The sequence below is a fragment of the Mastigoproctus giganteus genome, chromosome 3, assembly GCF_048544385.1.
Source record: "Mastigoproctus giganteus isolate SK-2022 chromosome 3, ASM4854438v1, whole genome shotgun sequence".
Lineage (NCBI taxonomy): Eukaryota > Metazoa > Arthropoda > Arachnida > Uropygi > Thelyphonidae > Mastigoproctus > Mastigoproctus giganteus.
In genome coordinates, this window is record NC_143577.1 from 57,291,609 (window position 1) to 57,315,032 (window position 23,424).

At 37.5% G+C, this 23,424-nt stretch overlaps 1 protein-coding gene across 3 annotated transcripts in view; it reads left to right on the forward strand.

The window, feature by feature from the left end:
- The window catches only part of larp (La related protein), a 467,832-nt gene that overhangs the window by 220,716 nt on the left and 223,692 nt on the right, over positions 1-23,424 (forward strand). The gene's annotated exons all lie outside the window — the stretch shown is intronic.

A 23,424-nucleotide genomic window follows, 5' to 3' on the forward strand; every position in this document is an offset into this window, starting at 1 on the left:
TCCAGACTTAGTACCGTGCTTGAACCCAAGCATGGTACTAAGTACTATAGGTTCTAATACCTCTCATGTTTGGGGTTCACATTTAAAAAAAAAAAAAAAAAAAAAACAATACTCAAGGTGTGTCCTGACCATTGCCATATACAAGGCGCCTCCGTAGCCAGGTGGGCAGGAGCAGCAGTGCGTAGCACACGCTTCTTGATTAGACCGGGGTTCGAGCCCGTGACCACCAAATACGGAGGATGCGGAAAGGTCAGGGAATGACCACCGCATATCCCCGGAGCAATATGGCCTTAGTTGATAATGCTCCTTAAAAAAAAAAACCAAATAACAATAACAAGCCATATACAAGGAGATAATCACCTCCTTATCCCTGCTAGAAAAATTCCTGTATATCGTGACAAGACACCATGAGCTACTCATGCAGACCATCTGCACTGTTCAAAAAACTTCATATCTGACTGCACAATTACCCCCAGGTCCTTTTCATTCTCTACCACCCTGAGTGTAATACCACACAGTTGATATGTTACTCTGGGGTTACTGCTACCGATATGCAGTACTTCTCATTTGTCAATGTTAAACTTCAGTTGCCACCTCTGAGCCCACCTGCTCAACTTTTCTAGATCCTGTTGCAGTAGCATACTTTCATTAGTGTCATTAACAACCCTGCTAACCTTCGGTATCGTCTACAAACTTAGACATTAAGCCTGATATATATCTTCATCAATATCATTAATAAATACAGAAAACAACAATGTACTCAATACTGAACCCTGGGGAACTCAACTATTAACAATATTCCACAAAGAGCAGTGTCCATTGATTACTACTCTGTCTTCTCCCACTCAACCATCCCTTTATCTCTAGCAGTAATTTGCCCTTAATGCTATACGGCTCCAATTTGTATAGTAGTCTTCCATGTGTTTGCAACAGTATCAAAAGCTTTCCTAAGATCCAACTATATGATATCAAAATTATTTTTTTTATCCATTCCTCTGTGACCACATCATAGTATTCAATCAAATTGGTCAGACAAGACTTCCCCTTAACAAATACATACTATGTCCAAACTATAACTGAAGTCTTGTTTAGATGATCCTGCAGTGCTTCTTTATCCGGTGCCTCCATAATTTCCCCGGAACAAAAGTTAAACTAACGGGTTTGTAATTATTTGTCGCCCTTTGATCCTCTTTTGTGAATTGGGCTCACATTTATCCATCTCCAATCCACGAGTTCCTCCCCCGAGTCCAAGGAAGCTCTCATAATTATGGTTCAGGGTTTGCTTACTTCCTTTGCTGCCTCCTTTAATATAACTGGATAGATCTCATCCACCCCAGGTGAATTTCTTATGTTTATCTTCAACAATTTCTGCTCTACTTTTTTGTCAACTATTACAAAATTATTTACCTCACTGCCAAAGTTTAATACACCTCTGGCATTTCCCTCCCTAAATAACTCCTCATGGGTAAATGTAGATGCAAAATACTCATTCAGTTTGTTAGTTACCTGAGTAGGATCATCAACAGTTGAACCATTGATATCAAGAGGACCAATCATTCCCTTCCTTCTAGAGTTTATATAAGTAAACAACTGTCTGCTGATTTTCTTTGCATTCCTGCCAAAGATTTCTCATAATCTTCCTTTGCCTGCCTAACCTCCTTTGTGTCTTTATTACAGACCAGCTTATATCTACCAGAGGCTTCTATCACCTGTTAATTTGTATGCATCCCATGCATTTTTCTTCTCTGCCACATGTCTCATTAGTTCATCTGACATCCATTTATGGTGCCTCTGTAGCCAGGTGAGAAGGAGCAGCAGTACGTAGTACACGCTTCTTGATTAAACCGGGGTTCGAGCCCGTCACCACTAAATACGGAGGATGCAGAAAGGTCAGGGAATGACCACCGTATATCCCGGAGCAATATGGCCTTAGTTGCTAATGCTCCTAAAAACCAAACAACCATTTAGGCCTAAACCTTGAACAATATTTCTTAGTTGGTATGTAAAGCCTTGGTTTTCTTCTAGCCTAGGCTAGAATAAAACCTGGAAGACAAAGGTGGAGATGGATAGATGAAATTCATGAGTTTGTGGGTAGTAAATGGATGGCCAGTGCTCAAAACAGAAGGAACTGGAAAGTTGCTGGAGAGGCCTTCATCCTGCAGTGGATTGAAAATGGCTGATGATGATGTAAAGCCTAGTAGCTTCCAAGATAAATTCTTTGAATGTTTCCCATTTTGAATTTGCTGTTGGTAACATCATCAGTTGGTCCCACCGTATAGAATTTAAATACTGTCTCAGACCACCATAGTCACCTTTACGAAAGCAAAAACCCTTCCCTTTAACCCTGATGGTAGTTACCCCTTTTAGTCAATCTCACATCAGCACACTGTGATCTCTGCCACCTAGTGATTACTTTATCTTGAGATTCTTGATGCATGAAGATTCACTACTGATAGCGAGATCAAGAGTATTACTCTCTCTGGTTGCCTCCTGAACATGCATGTTACTGTCGAAAATAATCATCCAATAAATTGAAAAAACCCTTGCTAGTGTGTGAGTGACCAATCCACAAGTTCCAGTCAGTATCTGGGAAATTAAAATCCCCCATTATAAGACAGTCTGATTTACTGGTTTGTTTGTTTGGTTTTTAGGAGCATTAGCAACTAAGGCCATATTGCTCCAGGATATGCAGTGGTCATTCCCTGACCTTTCTGCATCCTCCTTATTTGGTGGTGATGGGCTCGAACCCCGGTCTAATCAAGAAACGTGTGTTACGCACTGCTGCTCCTTCCCACCTGGCTACGGAGGCACCCTGATTTACTGGCTCACTGTATTTCTCTGTACAGTTGTTCATTTTATACCATCAATTAAAAATATTTTCAAAATAATGCTGGGAGCAGGACTTTACTTATCATCAGCTTTCTACTGATGCCTAGTTTACCAAGCAGATCAGACATCAGTAGGGAATCATCGAAACCTTTAGCAAGGACATTGAAGCTCTTTGGCTACTAAATGACTTCATTTGGCCTTTTCACTGCCACTATATGACAGAACAAAATTATAAAACTGTTAAATGTTTTTATTCATAGTATAGTAGTATGGCTAACTTCAACAACAGTTTGTATTCCTTTTGAGTTTAATGGACAATCTCATGTAATATGCAGGTTTTACCCCACTATAATCTTTTAAAGTGAACTTTTATTATTGCAATGTTATTTTAAACATTGCAGTAAGGTGTTTTATTTACTAGTTATTCTGAATCAGTCATATATACTGTACACTCTTGCTATGACACTCTCATTTATGCAAGCATTTAGGCTTCTGTTGTCCTGCTTTTAACACTTTTTTTTATTCTTCTAGTCCCATGGTCAATCATATGAAGTACCAGGCAATTTTTTTTTAAAATTGATATAGCACTCCTGTTACTTTTGTTTAAGATACCAAAAACAGATTATCTGCTGTTGAGGCTACTAGACTAGAAGCTTATTTGGGACCTGCTAAGTGGAACTTTATTTATTGATTTAAAATTATTAATTTTTGTAACTTTTGATTTAAAATTAGTAGTGTAGTGTTTATTTGTAATTCCCTGATTAATTTGGTGTATTTGGTCTTTACTTGGCCCTTGTAATTCCTTAAAAAAAAATAGTTTACCTCTGCTGCCATGTTGTATCATTAAGAACGTTCACATTTTGGCACCATTGTTTTAGTATAGGTGGTACTTGGAGATGCCTACATCATTTTGTAGCAGTGTAATCAGTATTAGAAGAAGGTACTTAGAAACTATAGTTTATAGCAATACATAAGGCTCCATTGAGGCTAATTATGAGAGCATCACTAGACTCAGGAGAGATTCCATTGGATTGGAAAAGTGCCATTGTATCTCCAATACATAAGGGTGGTTCTAAGAGTGAAGTGGGAAATTACTGACCTATCAGTTTAAATTGAGTAGTAGAGAAAATTGTGAAGGCAATGATCAAGGGAGGGAATTCAGGATCATTTAGATAGAAATGGAATTCTGAAGGATACGCAGCATGGTTTTGTTAAGGGAACATGTTTAACAAATCTGGTTAGCTAATTTGGAAGGGTCACTCATTTATTTCCTAAATCCATGAGCTGGATTTAGGGAATAATTTCGATATTATTTATTTAGATTTCAGCAAAGCATTTGGCTCAGTCCCACACGAGCGGTTACTTTATAAGCTGGAACAGGTCAGAAATACAGGGAAAATCTTTAGATAGATAGCAGGATGGCTTCAGGGCAGGAGGTGGAGGGTTGTGATAAATGATTATTCCTCAGATTGGATAAATCATCGATTTACCCAATCTGATTGATATGAAGTGGAGTTCCACATGGATCAGTCTTGGAACCACTGTTTTTGATTTTCATAAATGACATCGATAGGATGTCTAAATTTGCAGATGATTTTAAGATTGGTAGAGTAGCTGAGGATCACCGCCAAGTAGGGCTTCTTCAAAGTGACCTAGATAGACTTCAGGAATGGTCAGAAAAGTGGCAGCTAAGCTTTTATTCAGTGAAGTGCATGGTCTTACCCCCGTTAACAGTAACCCAAAAATAACTTATGCTTGGTGGAGTTGAACTAAAGTCAGTAGTGGAAGAAAGGGGCTTGGGAGTTATATGGTCAGACATGAAATTCACCGACCATTGCAGACATGTTGCAAGGAAGGCCCATGGTGTCCTCTCGATGATTTATCAAACTTTGCTTGTAGAGATAAGAACGTCACAATCCCACTATATAAGGCTATTGTTAGACCACGCTTGGAATCTGTGTTCAGGTATTGAGACTGCACCTAAACAAAGACATTGAGTTTCTTTAAAGGGTCCAAAGATTGGTAACTCGCCTGGTGAGATCTGCAAAAGGGCATCCATGTGAGGAAAGACTTTGAATATATGGGTTCATAGCCTGGAAACTTAGGGGAGACTTGATTGAGGTGTTTAAGGCTCTGAGAGGCATAAGTAAAATGAATGGGGGCAAAATTTTCACGGTTATAAATAATTCTAGAACTAGGGGCTATAAATTCAAGTTACTGGGGGAGATATTTAGACTTCATTGCAGGAAGTTCTATTTTAGCCAGCGAGTTATAAATAACTGGAATAAGTTACGTACATGGGGTGGTAGAGGCTGAAATTATTTATTTTATTTAATTTTTTTTATTAATATTATGAGGCAGAATGCACTGGTCCCAAAGGAGGTAGTAATTGTCAGTGACTCTATTGTCAGGGAAATGGGAAATATATTGCACAGAAAGTATAGGTGGAATAGGACCAGGGTATGTCTGCCAGGGACAAAAGCAGATGGCGTTGTAGAGCAGATATATTTTAAGTGCACAAAAGGTGAGTGATATTGTTGTACATGTGGGTGCTAACGATATTAAGAGTAGTAGATCAGAGGATTTAATTAACAAGTACAGGGCAAAGTTGGGAAAAAGTTGCAAGTTAGGATTAAATTGGAAACTGTCAAAATCCTGCCCAGACATGATAGGAGGGAGTATACGTTGAGAGCCTTGTCAGTCAATTCGGCCCTGAAAAGACTGTGCAAGGCTTATTGGGTAGAATATTTTACAGTGTGGTCAGGTGTTTGTTAACAGGAGAGACTGTATGGGAATGGCATATACTTAATTAGAAGAGGGACAGCAATATTTGCTGATGCTGTTGAGGCGGTGCTAAGTGTATCGAAAAACTGCTAACTCGGGGAGGATGCACAGACATAAGCACAGTGAAAACGCAACTAGTCTTAATACATTAATCAGAGCCACAGGCAGAGGTGAAAGTGGTTCTTGCACTGCTTTTTTTGGAACATGCAGTAGCCTGGAAAGTAGGGTGGCAGGGACTTTGAGCTCTGCCACAGCAGAGCTCAAAGTCCGTGCCACACAAGCTCGATTAGGGTAAGAGTAAGAACATGTACACTAATGCTAGGAGCACTGTAAATTAATTTGATGGATTTGTAGTACTGATTAAGTCATCAAATGCAGACTTGGAGATATCAGATGTGGCGTCATTGAGACATGGGATGCAGAATTTGAATTATGGGGAGTGTATACAGAAAAGGAAAGAGTAGAGTGTTCATTGCTAAGCAGCACTGGGGGGGGGGGTCCTCACAACTCCACGTTTGTATATTCTGTGTCGCAGTACAAATTCTGTAAAAGCCAGTGATAGTGTGAGTTTTGGTGTTGGTCTGCGTAGTATAGTGTTGGGTTGTTGTTTTCCTGGTGATTTAGCCACAGGGCCGCTAGTGGGACCCTTTATTGCCCCTTCACTGCCCTGAGGAGGCAGGCCAGGTGTAGTAGGGAATAGAAGGGTCTCTGGCAGGGGCAAACGATGGATGACACCTGAGCTTGCTAGGAAGGCAAGCTCAGGTGTCATCCAAAAAAAAAAAAAAAAAAATGAAAAAAGGGAGCCGGAAAGAAAAGATTAGGAGGGGAGGAACAGATAAAGAAGGTGATGATAGGAAAACTATCCACCTGGAAATGGGAAGTTAAATAAATAAATATTCATTTATTGCAAATACAGCAAGCCCATCACAGCATGTGGCTAGGGGCAGATAATAATACAAAGGAAATGACATAAAATAATCGAGTATATGTATATAGCGGATTTTATATAGACATTAACAATGACTAGGAATTATAGTTATGAATTAAAAAATAATTTGCAGAACAGGACATTTGGCTTTCAGTTGCAATTACTGGGTTGAATTATTTTTCTTCATTTTATCGGAGATCTGACTCCTGTAGGCTTCAGAGTTGATTAACCTGTTGCAATCAATGTTGTGATGATTTATGAGGTGAAGGGATGCATTGGAGAACATTCTGTCCATTTTTTTGAGCCTGGAGAGGTTGGATTTGAATTACTGGTTTCTTGAATTTTTCCTGTTGGGGGCAGCTATTATATTGGTTAAGTTTGGTGAATTGCATGCAGAAGTGATTAACTTTGCAAGAAGCATGACTCCAGACTTGTGTTGATCATCTGTTGCAGAGGCTTTGTTTTTAGCTTTTTATAAAGCTGTTGCCTGGATATTGTATGGGGAAAACGAAGCTTACTATTGAGCCATCTAATAACCCAATATTCAAGGGCAAGGAATTTCTTGACGGTTACTTAAGGAGCACCAGACCAGATTTCAGAAGTGTAGGACAGAATGGGAAAGATGCATCTTTGAACATGCTTAATGACTGTTTTTCTGTCTTGAATCACTGCTGTTTCTTGTTTGATTAACCATTTTGCTTTTTGAATTCTTTTTCAGCAACATAATAGTGGGCCTTAAAGGAGAGATTTTTATCAAAAACAACTCCAAGGTCTTTGTGAGCATAAACATTTGGGATTGGGACATCTGCAATTTTTATTTCTGTGTGGTTGGGTTGTTTTTGAAGGGAATAAGTAATTTAAGGAGATTTGCTTGCATTCATAGTCAGATTGAGATCTTTCAGATACTTGATGATTTCACAAATCTGTGAATTTGCATCATTGATAATTTTGTGAATATTATCACTGACTTTGGAGATTATAAATAACTTTAAATCATTGGCATATGCCAGTAGATTTGGGTTTTCTTGTAGAAGTGGTTGGAGAGATGCTGAAAATGTACTGGAGAGAACGGCTCCTTGAGGAATGCCTGTTGAGGTTGTTTTTTTTTTTTTTTTTTGTTGGTGCATCGGCTTCTGTGGCCATAGTTCACCTCCCAAAGTTTTTGCAGTACTTTGATCCAAGCCCGAGGTGGGATTCGAACCCGCGACCTTGGGGTTGCCAGGCAGGCACTTTACCCACCTGGCTAGCCTGGTCGGCATTGAGGTTGTGACGAGAATATTGTCAGTACTAGTGGGGAAGAGAAGTCTGCGATTTAGGCTGTATTGAAGATAGGAAATAATCATTGTGTCAACGAGAAAATGATTTTTTAGTATTTCAAAAGCTTTTTTGAGATCTATGTTGTTGAAAGCACCTTTGATGTCAAAATAAAATACATCGTATTGTGCCTTACCTTGAAGCGCAGTTTGGATGCGTACAATGTGTCAGCCAGGCTTGTTGTGGAGCGCCTTCTTGGACCAAAATGCATATTGACAGGTGCATTAGCGAAGATTGCATTTTGAAGATATGGGAGTATGATTTTTTTTTTCAATAATTTTAGTAATTATTGACGAAATAGCAATTGGTTGATGGCTGGGATGGTTATTTCTGCAAGCTTTTTTTTTAGGAATCAGCGTAATCCTGAAAGTTTTCCATTGTCTTGGAAGGAATGGTTGGGAAATGCACCTGGAAATGATATGCACTAACGAATCAATGATGTGTACGCTGGACAATCTAATAATAAAACCAGGGATTCCATCAGGACCTTCACTACTATCAGGGCGTAATTGGTTAACTGCATGCTGAACTATACTGTTCACAAGTTGGTTAGTTAGCAGGGCTTGACCCGGAGACAGTATGTTGCATGTTGTCTGGTTGTTCATAAGAATTAAATGCTATAAATCTGTTTTGTATACCTTGTACAAATGTTAGAATTGTTTGTTTCCATATTGCATCTTATCCATTCAAAAACTAGATCATGATGTAAGGTAGCTGTTGTTTTTGTAGAATGTGCTCTTTTATTGTGCTTTAGTGTGGACATAACATAATTTTTGTATGACTGAATTTTTTTGAGTTGAAACAATGCTCTGCTCTTTTTATATTTTGTGTGCTGACGAAGTGCTGTATTTCTTCCACTGTCTGTGGTATTTTTGCTTACTTTTAAATTTCAGGTGGGTTTTGAACCAAGATTTGGAGTGAGAAGATATTCTAACAAGTTTGGATGCCGACTCTGTTTTCAGTTGATTCAGCAATTTTATAGGAAGAAAGGTGGCATCCTGTATAGGAATATTTTAAAGAGAATCCCATGGGTAGTGTTTTAAGAGTTGCAAAAACATTTCTTTCTGAAGGAATTTAATTGATGATATTCTTTTAGTGATTTCCAGAGGGGGCATGGATTCTCGCAGCAAATTGTTGCTTGCAGTTCTATACTTTTGTTTTCAGATTTAAATGTAATGTTGCTGCTAAGTTTTTCTTGCAGTGGAAAATTAGAGTATACAAGATCAAGCGCTTGATTACTTCTTGTAACAGGGACGTTGATTTTTTTTATCTCCTAGAACTAAAAGAGTCGGACAGCACTTCATTTGTAAATTATATTTTTGGCAGGGGAAGATTAAAGTCTCCCATTATGATGATGTTAGTTTGAGGCTTAAGAACAGTAGTGATCCAGGTTATTACTTCATTAATGGGGTCATTGGTAGGTCCAGGAGGAATATAAATATTATAAATTTGAAGCAGAGAATCCTTAACTTTGATTAGTAGGGAAATTCCCCCAAAGTTGAAGGTATTAGAGTTGCATGCGTTCAAAACCTTAATATTGGATTTTAAAATTATTGCTGTCCCACCACCTCTACGATTAATTCTTGATGTCATGTGTATGGCATGTAGCTGAGATTCTTCGGCAGTAGGAAAACATCCTGTAGAGATTCCTGCATCCACGTTTCAACTAAACATATGATGTCATGAGATTCTTCAACCATTAATGAAATAAGCGTAGCTGTTAAGAACAGAAAAATATGTGACGGTAGAGTTCACCAAGCGAAAAGGTTGGGTAGGGAGGTGGGGAAGGGAAAGAAAGATTATAGGGGGAGTATAGTCATAGGGCCAGTGCACCTTATGTGGGGAAGGAGACTGCACTGTGGACATACAGTGCTTCTCTTCCTAGCTGAAGCCAGTGTCGGCATATCCCATGCTATGCCTCAGATCAGGGGCTTGATGTCAGCAAGGCAGGGGGTAATTTCCTAATAGGTTGTCCCCACTGGAACAGATTTGGGGGCTGTTAGAATGATACATTCTGTATACACTCATCCAAACTGCACACTTGTCATATGTACATTTACACAATCACAAACATTTTTTTTAAATGTATTTAGGGGCAGATTGAATAACAGCCAAATTTTTTTATATATTTTATATACGAATTGCAGTATTCATTTGATTGCCGCTAGTTTTCACAGGTGGCGTAACATTTACTCACGTTTATAAAACACCTGCACGAATAGCTAATGTTATTTTTTCTTTTAATATGTATATTCAGGGTACAGGAGTACTTATAGGACATTCTCATTCATTCCCCATTTTCATACACTGATTCCACTCAGTACAATACCCTGAATAGGACAGCACATGCAATTTTTTTTTAAAGGTTAAGTGGTCTCATTTCCACCCTGCACAACACACATATATACATACCTACCTACATTCATTCATATATATATATATATATATATATATATATGCATACACATTCACTCGTGCATTTGTGCACACACACACACACACACACACACACACACACACACACACATGCTAATTCCCCCACCACCACCACCACTACCACCCAAGTATAGCACAGCAGACACTCATGCATCCAAAAACATATACACATTATCATATTTAGACCTACTTGTGCTTATATATTCACATTCATAACCATCAATATTAACTTGTGTACTCAAGAAAATTACAGACAGATAACAAATTTATCAATAAGCATATAATATAATTATAGATATATATAACTTATATAATACCTAAAACTGCTACAAAAGAAAAGGTGTTATGAAATATACTGATGCAATCTCTCAATTGTCTCCATTAGTACATAAACTCAAGTAGCAGATCTTCATCACATCAGACAACAAGAATGTCGTAGAAAGCTGCAAATGAGCATAGACAGTCATACTCATTATCACTCATTGAACTTACAAACGCCATAGTACAAACATCCAAGCAAGAGCTCTCGACCACATCCAACAATGCGGAAAAACAGACTTTAATACACACTATCACTCATTTATCTTACACACACCCAGAGGCAAGAGCTGTGCATCATGTCTAGCAGCCAGGATGCAATAGAGAGCTCCAACCAAGCAAACATTGTCATGCACACAATTGTTATGTTATTTATACATGCATTCACATTATACATACAAAAGCAGTGCAGAATTGGAATTTGGGGTGTACAGTGTGTACAGATGACATGGGTGGACAGTGCAATGTTGAGTCTGTTTGGTGTGACATAAACACTGGGAAAGGGAAAATGAGAGTAGGAGTGTGTTACAGGCCTAATGACTCTGATGAGTACAACTAACATTTGTGCAGAGAAATAGAGTAGGCCAGTAAATCAGAATGTCTTGTAATGGGAGATTTTAACTTTCCAGATATTGATTTGGTTGTCAGCAGTGATTATTCATGCATTAAGAATTTGCAAACAAAGAACCACTAGGTGACAGTGATCACAGTGTACTGATATGGGATTTACTTAAAGATGTAACTACCAACAAGGGTAAAGGGAAGGGTTTTTGCTTTCGTAAAGGTGACTACAGTGGTCTCAGACAGTTTTTGAATTCTATATAATGGGATCAACTGATGTAACTAACAGTGAATTCTAAATGGGAAGCCTTCAGGGACTTAATCTTGGTGGCTACTAGGCTTTTCATACCAACTAAGAAATACTATTCAAGATTCAGGCCTAAATGAATGTCAGATGAACTAATGAGGCATGTGGCAGAGAAGACAAATGCATGGGATGCATATAAATTATCAGGCAACTACGGCAGATATAAGTTAGTCTGTAATCAAGTCACAAAGGAGGTTAGGCAGATTACGAGAAATCTTTGGCAAAGGATGCAAAGAAAAACAGCAAAGAGTTCTTTACTTATGCAAACTCTAGAAGTTCAGAATCAGATTGGTGCACTTAATGTAGATGGTTCGACTATTGGTGATCCTGCTCAAGTAGCTGATAAACTGAATGAGTACTTTGCATCTACATTCACACATGAGGAGTTATTCATGGAGAGGAATGCCAAAAGTTTATCAAATTCTAACAGGGAGCTAAGTGATTTTGTAATAACTGAATGCAAAGTGGAGGAGAAATTGTTGAAGTTAAACATAAAAAAGGCACCTAGGGTGGATGGAATCTATCCAGTTATATTGGAAGAGGGCAGGAAGGGAAGTTAGCAAACCCTTAGCCATAATTATCAGTGCATCCTTAGATTCAGGGGAGGTCCCCATGGTGGGCTGGAGATGTGCAAATGTATCCCCAATTCACAAAGGGGGGGGGTTCAAAGGGCGACACAAATAATTATAGACCTGTTAGTTTAACTTCTGTTCTGGGGAAAATAATGGAGTCATTGGTTAAAGAGATGAAACAGGATCACTTAGACAAGACTGCAGTAATAGTTCAGACAGAGCATGGGTTTGTTAAGGGGAAGTCTTGTCTGACCAATTTGATCGGATACTATGATGTGGTCACAAAGGAAGTGGATGCAAAAAATAATTTTGATATTGTATACTTGGATTTCAGGAGTTATACTGTTGGACCTGGAAGACTGCTGTACATATTGGAGCAGTATGGCATTAAGGGCAAGTTGCTGCAATTGATAAAGGGATGGTTGAGTGGGAGATGGCGGAGAGTGGTAATAAATGGACACTGCTTTATGTGGACTAATGTTATTAGTGGGGTCCCTCAGGGTTTGGTGCTGGGCCCACCACTGTTATTTTGTGTATTTATCAGTGATATCGATAAAGGTATATCAGGCTTAATGTCCAAGTTTGCCGATGATAAAAGGTTGGCAGGGTTGTTAATGACACTAAAGACAGTATTCTATTGCAACAGGATCTAGAAAAGTTAGGCAGATGGACTGAGAAGTTGCAACTGAAGTTTTAACATTGACAAATGGAAAATACTGCATATGGGTAGCAGTAACCCAAGAGAAACGTACCAACTGTGTGTTACTAAACTCAGGGAGGTGGAGAATGAAAAAGACCTGGAGGTAATTGTGCTGTCAGATATGAAGTTCTCTGAGCAGTGCAGATGGGCTGCCAGAGCAGGTCATGGAGTTTTGTCAATGATATATAGGAATTTTGCTAGCAGAGGCATGGTGATTATCCCTTTGTACAAGGCAGTGGTCAGACCACACCTTGAATACTGCGTACAGGTCTGGAGACCTCATTTTAGGAAGGATGTAGAGTTGCTTAGAATGAGTACAGAGAAGGACAACAAGGCTGATGAGAGGAACAAAGGGGTGTGCATAAAAAAGGCTTAAATTCTGTAAGTTGCAGCATCTGGAGACTGGGCAACTGCGAGGTGATCTGATTGAGGTGTACAAGGCCTTGAATGGTTTGAGCAGGCTCAATACTGACTGGCGACTTTCGCTTGCTCAGACTAAGAACCAGAGGGAACATAGATTCAAATTGTGGAAAGACAATTGTAGAATAGATTTGTGTGGAAGTTTGCCTTTAGTCAGCAGGTAGTTGATTGCTGGAAGAGACTTCTATCTGTTGTTGTGAAAGTTAATAGCTTAAATAAATTTAAGCCTGAACTAGACAAACATTTAAAGTGACCGGATGGGTGAAATGGGAATAATGGGAGGTTTTTTTTTTTTTTTTTTTTTTTGTGACATGAATGATGTCTATACTGGGGGTAGCCTAGGGTGCTTAGTGTTTCACAAAAAAGTGGAACGTCTAACCGCTGCTATATCTCCAAAACTAATGGGCAAAAGGGTAAACAATTTATACTTATTTTTGTTGGGTATATAATGCCATTGACAAATATGCAAGAAAAAAATTAGAACTTTTGATATATAATATAATTTTTTTTCCGAAAAAAACTAAAAAGTTCATATTTTGCTTATTTGCCGTTACGTCCTGGTTACTTTCACTCTCAGTAGCAGTGATGCAATAAAATTGTTGCCCTTTGAGAGTTCTACAAGGATATATAACTAAATTTCAAATTGGGTTTTTAGTTTTCAAGAGTCGAACAACTCGTTAAATTAACTACTTCATTCAGTTACTTTGAATTTGTCGAGCAGTGCAGTTATGTTTCATTTAGTTAAGTTGTGATGATACAGAAAGAAACTAAATGTGTTCAAAGATTTCAACAAAATCACAAATCTAACATTCAAAAGCAAGCACATTCCTAGACTTTTCATGGAATCAACATTTGATCTTAAACGCTCATCAGATTCTACAAAATCTACTATGCGTGGTCAATCATGTATCAATTTGGTCTTCAATCACAATGTTAATAGTTGGAATTGTTTCAACTATGTATCCTGCTTTAGTTACCACAAACCTTTATTGTTGATTGTAAATGAAAACAGAATAAAATAAAACTGATTTTATTAAGCTGAAATTGTATTTTTTCATTTCACATGACGCTATTTACGGATCCACCTTCGGCTCCATGGAGCTAACGTCATTGGACCTGATATTGGTATTATATTCTTTTCATGTATCATTTGCACCCATTTTAGAACATCTTTATCAACATCTTCATATATACACAAGTTAATTTGCTTCTTGTCTGCTCCTCCTTCATTGCATTTAAAATTGATTCTCGAATTTTTAAAATCATAGATAAACTGCTTGCAGGTATGCCATATTTCTCCGCAATATCTTTTTTCTTAAAACCCTGATCAGTATCGTGAAGAATCTTTACTTTATCATTAATACTTAACACTTTCTCTTCGACATTGTTTCCACAACTGTAAAAATTACTCACTGCAGCTCTTGCCGATACATACATACACCGCAAACTTCGCTGCACTGGTCATATACTGTAGTGAATTGTTAGTACTGCCTACTCAATGACATTCGCGTGCCAATTCAATAGTATCACATGACCTTTACTATCAATCACGTTGAAGAAATATACGACTTTGTGAATTTCTTTTATTCTGCTTTCATTCATATATACATGAAAGAAAATTTATGGTTAATGTATGCTGTATGTTACTTTTCAGGGGTAAAAAAAAAAAAAAAAAAAAAAAAATCACAAGAGCGTGTATAGCCTATGTGATTGATGACAAATTGTTCTAAAAGAACAAAATTAAAAAAAAAAAAAAAAAATTCATGAAACCATTTACTGGGAATACAGTTAGATGAGAACGGACATATCATATACTGATTGACAGGAAGGTCACATGGTACAGTTCAGGTGAGAAGCGAATGTCACTCAGTAGGCGTTACTAAAAACAGACTATGGAAGCATATTCTTTGTATTGCCACTGCAGCGTGCTAAAGATTTACCGCAGCGAATTTCGTTTTCCCCTTAGCCAACATCAATTTACAAATCTACCCTATCTATTGTAAAGTTCATGACCACTTTTAAGAAAACCCATTTGGTTTTATAACTGTAACAAAAATGAAACAAAGACCCTCCTATGGGCATCAGTGGCCACAAGTGCTCACTAAAAGGATGATTAATTCCAGATGCTAATGAGCAATTTTGGAGGGAAGGAGGCCATATATTTCATTGGCTGTTTAGCAGTAAATGCTTGATAATCTTAAAAAATGCTTTTACTAATTTTTTTAAAAATTCATTATAGAGAGACTTAACACTTCACTATATGGGGTTAATTTTACATGTAATTTTGTTTCAAGGTGCAATGTTTTGCGAAAAAATTCGTAATACGGAGAAATTTATTAAATAGAAGTTCGTAATAGAGAAAGAAGTCCACTGTATATGTAAAAAAAAAGAAAGAAACACACACACACACGTGCATGCTACAACACATAAACATTCTCATACTCTTGAATTTGCACCATTCATTCCATAAAATATATGTAATTATTCATTAATAATACTCATTTATAAACACTAATACAGATAAGCATAATGTTACTTTTAGCAGATGTCGCTTCTAGCTTATACATTCTGACTGGGTGGGAAACACTTTCTGACCAATCTCTTTTAGGTTTGTCTAATTCAGCCATTATCACAGTGAGGTATGCATGCTAGTTGAAGTGGGGGATGTCACAGTCTGAGTAGCCATACCATGGTTGCTTCTCCTATCTCAAAAATTTTGTGAGAAAATTCAGAGAAAGCCATGTAATGCATGTCATCAGAGATGAGTAGTTGCTCATCTCCACAATGTATAGGTACAATTTTGGACATTAGTCTACAAAAATAAACAGAAAGGATGTCTGTGGACATGTGTTATTGTAAACGATGGCTCCCAAAATGTCAGTTCAATTCCACTTATCTTTTCCCAGAGACCAGTACCACTGAAAAAGGTGTGTGTGTGGCCACTTGGCTACCCTAGAAGCATCAGTCACTAGTAGAGCATGAACTGCCTCAATTTGAGACTCTGCCTGTCCTGATGTTGCCAAGAGGACATTTTGGCAACATCAGGACAGAAAAAAAGAACTGATAAAAAGGGAGGGGAGAGTGCAAAAAAACTTTAATACACTGCAGTTATCATACACTCCATCAGTAATACTGGTCCTTTGATCTCTTCACCATAGCTAACTTCTACTCTCTCACTATACCACTGGCCCTCATGGGTAGCACAGTTGGTAGGATCGCCACCCTCCCCACACTAGGTGGAAAAGACCTGAGTTTAAATCCTGTCGATGATGGAAAGAATTCTTATGGGTCTTAATTACATGTGGCTGAGTTAGTCGGTCTCAGACGATGGTAGCATGGGATTTTTCCCTCCTAGACACTGGTTTTTCGTCCAGCAAACAGAAAATTGACAACAGAACACATGCAATTTACAGATGATATGCATGGAGCAACGTGGCCTTAGTTACCGATGCTCCTAAAACCCAACAACAACTATATCACAGTTATTCAGTAAGTGTTCATCAGTTTGTTTGCAGATGGACTCCAGGCACTGATTGGGTATAACACAGACAACCAATAATAATTACAGTTATTTGTCTTAATCACTCCAACAAACAGGCAAATAATGAAAAATTAGTTCTCAGAAAAGAACCATTTAGATCCCAAATTGTTTAACTGAAGTTATAGAATTCTTCTTCATTGGGTGATTTTTATCCACATTTTGCCAACAATTTACATACACTCTAGCTCCTTACTACCATTTCTGAAATATACAATTTTTTTCATATAACGTGTCCACAGAGGTTAGCCTGTTGTAAACTGAAGTTGATAGAATAACGTCTTGTATTAAAAACGTTTTTTCTTTATAACCTGTGACTAGTCTGAAAGTTGTTCCATATTATGCCTAGACTAGAACTCAGTGTTTTCTGTATCACAAATATCAACGCTGTTCAATATACATAGGCATTCAAATATACATCTGAAGTATTGTCCAATACTTTGGACATATATTTGGTTGTAAACAGAAAGGACAGACAAGACAAAGGGGGATGCTCTTAGTTAACAAGCATATTAAATCTGTGGCAGTGCATCCAGTTGACATGGGTGGCCAGTGCAGGGTTGAGTCAAGTTGATGTGACATAAGCAAAGTGACAACAAAAATGAGAGTAGGTTTATGTTATAGGCTGAATTACTGTGATGAGCACAGAGAAATAGTTGTACAGTAAATTGGAATGTCTTATAATGAGGGATTTTAATTTTTCTGATATTGACTGGGACTTGTGTGGTGGTTGCTCACACACTAGCAAGACTTTTGTGGATTTATTGGATGACTGTTTTCTACAGCAGAATGTTAGAAAAGCAACAAGAGGAAGCAATATTCTTGATTTAATTAACACTGGTTGACATCAGTTTTTTTTCTTGATATAATTTTGACAGATTCTTGTTGGAAATGTATTCAAAAACGCACAGATATATGCTTAGTTTTCAAATATCATAGGTTAATGACCAAAAACCAAGACCTGTAGTTGGATTAATTATGTTTTCCATGTATTTTATATAAAGGGTATTTCAAAAGTGGTCAATAATTTAAAGGTAAACTGTACAGACTACAATATGCAAATAAAGCCTAGTAAACATGGGTCCTCAAATGAATCATTTTCGAGATATTACACATTTCTGGTTGGGATCCAGCACTGTGACAAGGTGAACTGTACAGAGTTGGGATCCACCACTGACTTGTTTGTTTAGGTTAGGTCATGCTCATTCTCTCTCTTTCCCCCTCTCTCAGTGCTCTGAGATGTAGCAGGCATACTAGTACTTGTCAAAGAATAGTCAACATGGAAAGAGGTTACAACAACAAAGAGTATGCGGACATGCATTTCGTGTATGGTAAAGCCAGCGGCAGTGCACTCGAGGCTGCATATTTGTACCAAGAAGCATTTCCCGCCGAAGGCAGCCCAACAGGTGTACATTCATCAGGGTACATCAACGCCTTAGAGAACATGGGTGCTTCACACATGGAGTACGGGGAGGTAAGCCCAGGAGCATAACACCTGATGTTGAGGAAAAGGTGTTAAAAAGAACTTCATGTAACATCTGTAAAATCCTGTGGTGTTGAAACCAAAAATTAAAAATGTATTATCTTATGTTTAATAGAACCACCCTTAGCAAAGGATTCGCAGCTCTTTGCTAAACTAGTGCTCCCATAGTCAGTGGCGGATCTTAACAGAAAATGTGCATTATCTCAAAAACGATTCATTTGCGGCCCAATGTTCACTGTTACTTTTTTGCTTATTTTAGTTTGTACTTTTCACCTTTAAATTATTGACCATCATTTTTGAAACACCCTGTGTTTTTTTTTTTTTTTTTAGTTTTTTTCCTAGAACATTCGGGAGCTTTGGGCGACATTTCAGAATATTGTTCCATGTGGAAGAAAGGTCGGGATGTTTCTGGAAGGTTCTAGAACTTTCAGTGGAGTTCTCTAGAAACATTGAGCCTTCTAGAAAGTTCTCTACCAGTATATATATTGAGTGGGTTCTGCACCAAGTGAGCATTTTCGTATTTCAAATAGTGTGTGTTTCAAGTTACGAGTGGTGAACAAAGCGAACAAGTGTTTTTGTGAATTAGTGTTTGTAAATAAGTGTTGTGTGCATTCGTGTAAATCGTGAACTGTGCTTAAATTAGAAATAAAAATTTACAATTTTTTTAATTGTGTTCTTATGTGCTTGTATCTCAACCCTACATGAAATATGTTCCATTCTTGCTGAAATAAGACTGATAGCTTTTGCTACGTTCGCAGAGAAGTGGTATTAAAATTACAGCAGAAGTGGCTGTCACAACTTATGAGGAAAAGCTTATGAACTCTATTTTGTATGTAAGGTCAGAGATCAAGGTAAAGTATGGGCTCCAAAGATTTCCTGTAGCTTATGTTCAAGGACATTAACAGGCTGGCTTAGAGGTAGACATAAATCGATGCCTTTTGCTGTTCTGGTGATGTGGTGGAAACCTTGAGATTACATAAACAATTTTGTTACTTTTGCATGACCAGTATTTCTGGTTTTTCTGGAAAAGTCAAGCATAAAGTAGAGTATATATCAACATACCTTCTGCTCTAAGGCGAGTTCCTCATGATGATACAATGCCAGTGCCAAAGCCACCAGAATGAGTACAGATCCAGACTTTTCGACTTGTGATACTACAAAGCCGCATCTAATCACTCAGGCAGAATTGAATGATTTGGTCACAGATTTGGACCTCTCTAAAACCAAGGCTCAATTATTAGGATCACAGCTTCAGCAGTGGAATCTTGAAAAGGGTATCAAGGTGTCTTTTAATAGGAAGAGGTAATCTAACATAATGACCTGTTACTCCATGAATGGTGCTTATGTTTATTGTAACAATGTCCAGGAATTAATGAATGAGTTACACCTGGAGCACATCCCCAAGCATTGCAGGCTTTTCATTGATTCATCTAAGGTCAGTTTCAAAACAGTTTTGCTCCATAATGGAAGTAAGTATCCAACTATAGTAAAACCCCGCTATTCGCGGTATCTGTATTCGCGTATTTGCGGTCGCTGATTTAATATAAAACAAAACCAAAAAAAATGTGAATTTTAAAGCGCCGTGAACATTTTCGGCCTTAAAAAAACACGGGTGTGGCTAAAATTATCTTTCCCAGTCAAAACAGCACTCAGTGGGTGGGTGGGGGGGGGAGGAGTGACAAAATTGCGAGCGTGGATGTTTCTTGCTAATCCTTGTTTAGTATGTGTTATGCGCTTGTCATGGAAGGTTTCGTCGTTTGCTTTTAATTTATATGCTTATAAACTGAATAAATTTTTCAATTTATAAATTGATATGCTTACAAAAGTGATAACTCTACCGTTTTGCAGTGTAAAAATGTCTTTTTTGAGTGTGTTAATGGAAGAAAGTGACTTTATTGTGGACAAGTTCTTTCTAACCCGTACAAAAATATGGCTACGAATAACAAGGGAAATGTGAAAAGATCAAAGAAGGTGATAACATTAGCGAATAAAATTGAGTTATTAGATAAAATTTCTAATGGTGAAAGTGTCTCCTCAGACAAAACATTATAAAATCAGTGAGTCAACGGTACGATCAATCAAGAAATCGGAAGAAAAAATCCGCCGTAGTGTCCGTGAAAACACGATAATTGCTTCAAAAATTTGCTCTGTAACTCGTGATGTTAAATTAGAAAAAATGGAAAAGGCTTAAAATCTGTGGATAGAAGACCGTCATTTCCTTCATGCATGGGCAAAAAATGTCAAATGTGTGAGAGCTATCTTTTCCATTTACTGAAGTTGTATTGGTCGTAGACACACTGTTGTCATTTGCTGTATTCACAAGATAAGAGGTGATACTGTAGGTGCACTCATGTTTTCAGGAGCTCACATTTTTCAGTTCGAACAGAAATTTCACGAGGAATGATAACATGAGCAAAGGAGTACATTTCTGGAGATCACTACCATAAAACAATTTGCATTTCCCGGTTTATTAGGCTTTTCTGTTAATGCAATCCAATTATAAACTGGTAGTAAACTCGATCTTATTGCGTTGATGATAATACCGATAGCTGGAATTCTGTGGTTTTTACTTTATTATGGTGAAATGTGTTTCCTCTTCCATGAAATCTTAAATCATATAAAAAAACATAAATTTTCAGAATCTTCTCTTCATTCCTATTTTTAATGCGCAAAATGTTTACTGCATATCTCACTTGTGCAGTTTGCGTGTGCTGTGTTTGTTGTTGTTATTGATTGCTTATATTTTTTACTGTTTTAAATTTTACAATCCAAAAAAAAAATTGTCAATGAACAGAAATATTAATTAGTATGTATATATTACAGTGCTATATTTACTGTAATATTTATTTATTTATTAGAAATTTAAGATATTTAAACCTGTGTTAGCAATTTTATTGAATTTCTAACTTTTTTTTAGTAATTGACTTACCACACTGAACTTTTTTTTTTTTTTTTTTTTTTTTGAGTTCTCTGCCCCTATCTCTATTTTTCCCATTAGCCCTGTTTTTAATGTGCGAAATGCCATAATGCATAGATTTTAAGAAGACATGTACTGCATTATAGCAGAACTGACTGTAATTAATGATATTGAAATTTCACATGATTATTTAATGAAAAAACTTTCAAGCCTACAGGCGAGTAAGGCTCCTGGGGTTGATGGCATATACCTTGTAATTTTAAGGGAGGCAGCAGTGAGTGCATTGAACCATTCAGGCTAATTATGAGAGCATCACTGGACTCAGGAGAGATTCCATTGGATTCAAAAAGTACCGATGTATCTCCAATACATAAGGGCAGTTCTAAGAGTGTAGTTGGGAATTACTGACTGGTCAGTCTAACTTCAGTAGTTAGAGTACTTCAGTACTTAGTTTGAGGTTAACACATCTGAATGGTATGCAGCATCATTTTGTAAAGGGAAAATCATGTTAAAAAATCTGGTTAGCTATTTTGACAGGATCACTCATGAGCTAGATTTAGGGAATAATTTAAACATTGTTTATTTAGATTTCAACAAAGTCTAACTCAGTCCCACAAGAGCAGTTACTTAAACTGGAACAGGTTGGAATCGCAGGAAAAATCCTTAGATAGATAGCAGGATGGCTTCAGAGCAGGATATACAGAGTATATACTTGGTAGTGTATACTTGAGGTGGAGTTGAGCTAAGGTTAGTATATAAGAAAGGGACTCGGGAGTTATGTTACAGTCAGACATGATGTTCTCTGAGGCAGAAGGTTGTGATAAATGGTTATTCCTCAGATTGGGTTAATGTGAGAAATGGGGTTCCCCAGGGATCAGTATTGGGACTACTGTTGTTTTTGATTTTCTTAAATGACATCGATGAAGGGATAGAGGGCGTGATCTCTAAATTTGCAGATGATGTAAAGATTGCTAGAGTAGTTAATGAACACCATCAAGCAGAGTGATCTAGATAGACCTTCAGGGATGGTTAGAAAGTGGCAGTTTTGCTTTAATCCAGCAAAGTGCAAGGTCTTACACCTGGGGAACAGTAACCCCAAAATAACATATACACTTGGTGTGGAGGAGTTGAACTAAGGTCAGTAATGGAAGAAAGGTGCTTGGGAGTTATGATGCGGTCAGACATGAACTTCTCTGAGCATTGTGGACAGGTTGCAAGGAAGGCCTATGGCATCCTATCAGTGATTTATCGAATGTTTGCTACTAGAAATAAGCAAATCGTAATTCCATTATACAAGGTTACTGTTAGACTACACTTGGAATACTGTGTTAAAGTATGGAGAGTGTACCTAAAAAAAAAAAATAAATAAATAAAATAAAATAGACATTGAGCTTCTTGAAAGGGTCCAAAGATGGGTAACTTGCCTGGTGAGATCAGCAAAAGAGCATCCATATGAGGAAAGACTTTGAATATGTGGGTTGTGCAGTTTGGAAACTAGGCACTTTAGAGGTACTTGATTGATGCGTTTAAGGCTCCAAGAGGAAAAATTAAAATGAACGAGTTTCACGCTTATAAATGATTCTAGAACTAGGGGCCATAAATTCAAGTTGTGCAGGTAGATGTTTAGACTAGATTGCAAGAAGTTTTACTTTAGCCAAGCAAGTTATAAATTACTGGAATAAGTTACGTACATGGGTGGTAGAGGCTGACAGTCTGTGGAAATTCAAAGGTCAGCTGGATAGTTATCTATGGGAGGAGGGAAGTGCATAGTTTGTCTATTTTATTTTCTTTTATTAAATATTTAATTTAATTTATTATTATTATTACAAATTAAGAAAATACAAATTATATGCTTCTCCATTCATGTCAACTAGACAGTACATTAGATAGGTAACTATCTAGTTGACCTTTGAATTTATTCAAACTGTTAGCCTCAATTACCTGCAAGATTAACACATTCCAGCAATTAGTGACTTGCTGGCTAAAAGAAAACTTTGTACAATATAATCTAAACCTCAACCTCTGTAATTTGAATTTACGGCCCCTAGTTCTGGAATTCTTTATAACAGTTGAAAATTCCACTTTCATTCATTTTGCTAACACCTGTAATGGGTTTATATAAACCTGAATCAGATCACCTCTGAAGTGCCTAGAAGCCTACATAATCGGAGTCTTTCCTCATATGGTTGTCCTTTTGCCAGTATTACCATTTGGGTTGCTCACCTTTGGACCCTTTCAAGAAGCTCAACATCTTTTTTCAGATGTCTCCATACTAGAACACAGTATTCCAGATGTGGTCTTACAGTCGCCTTATACA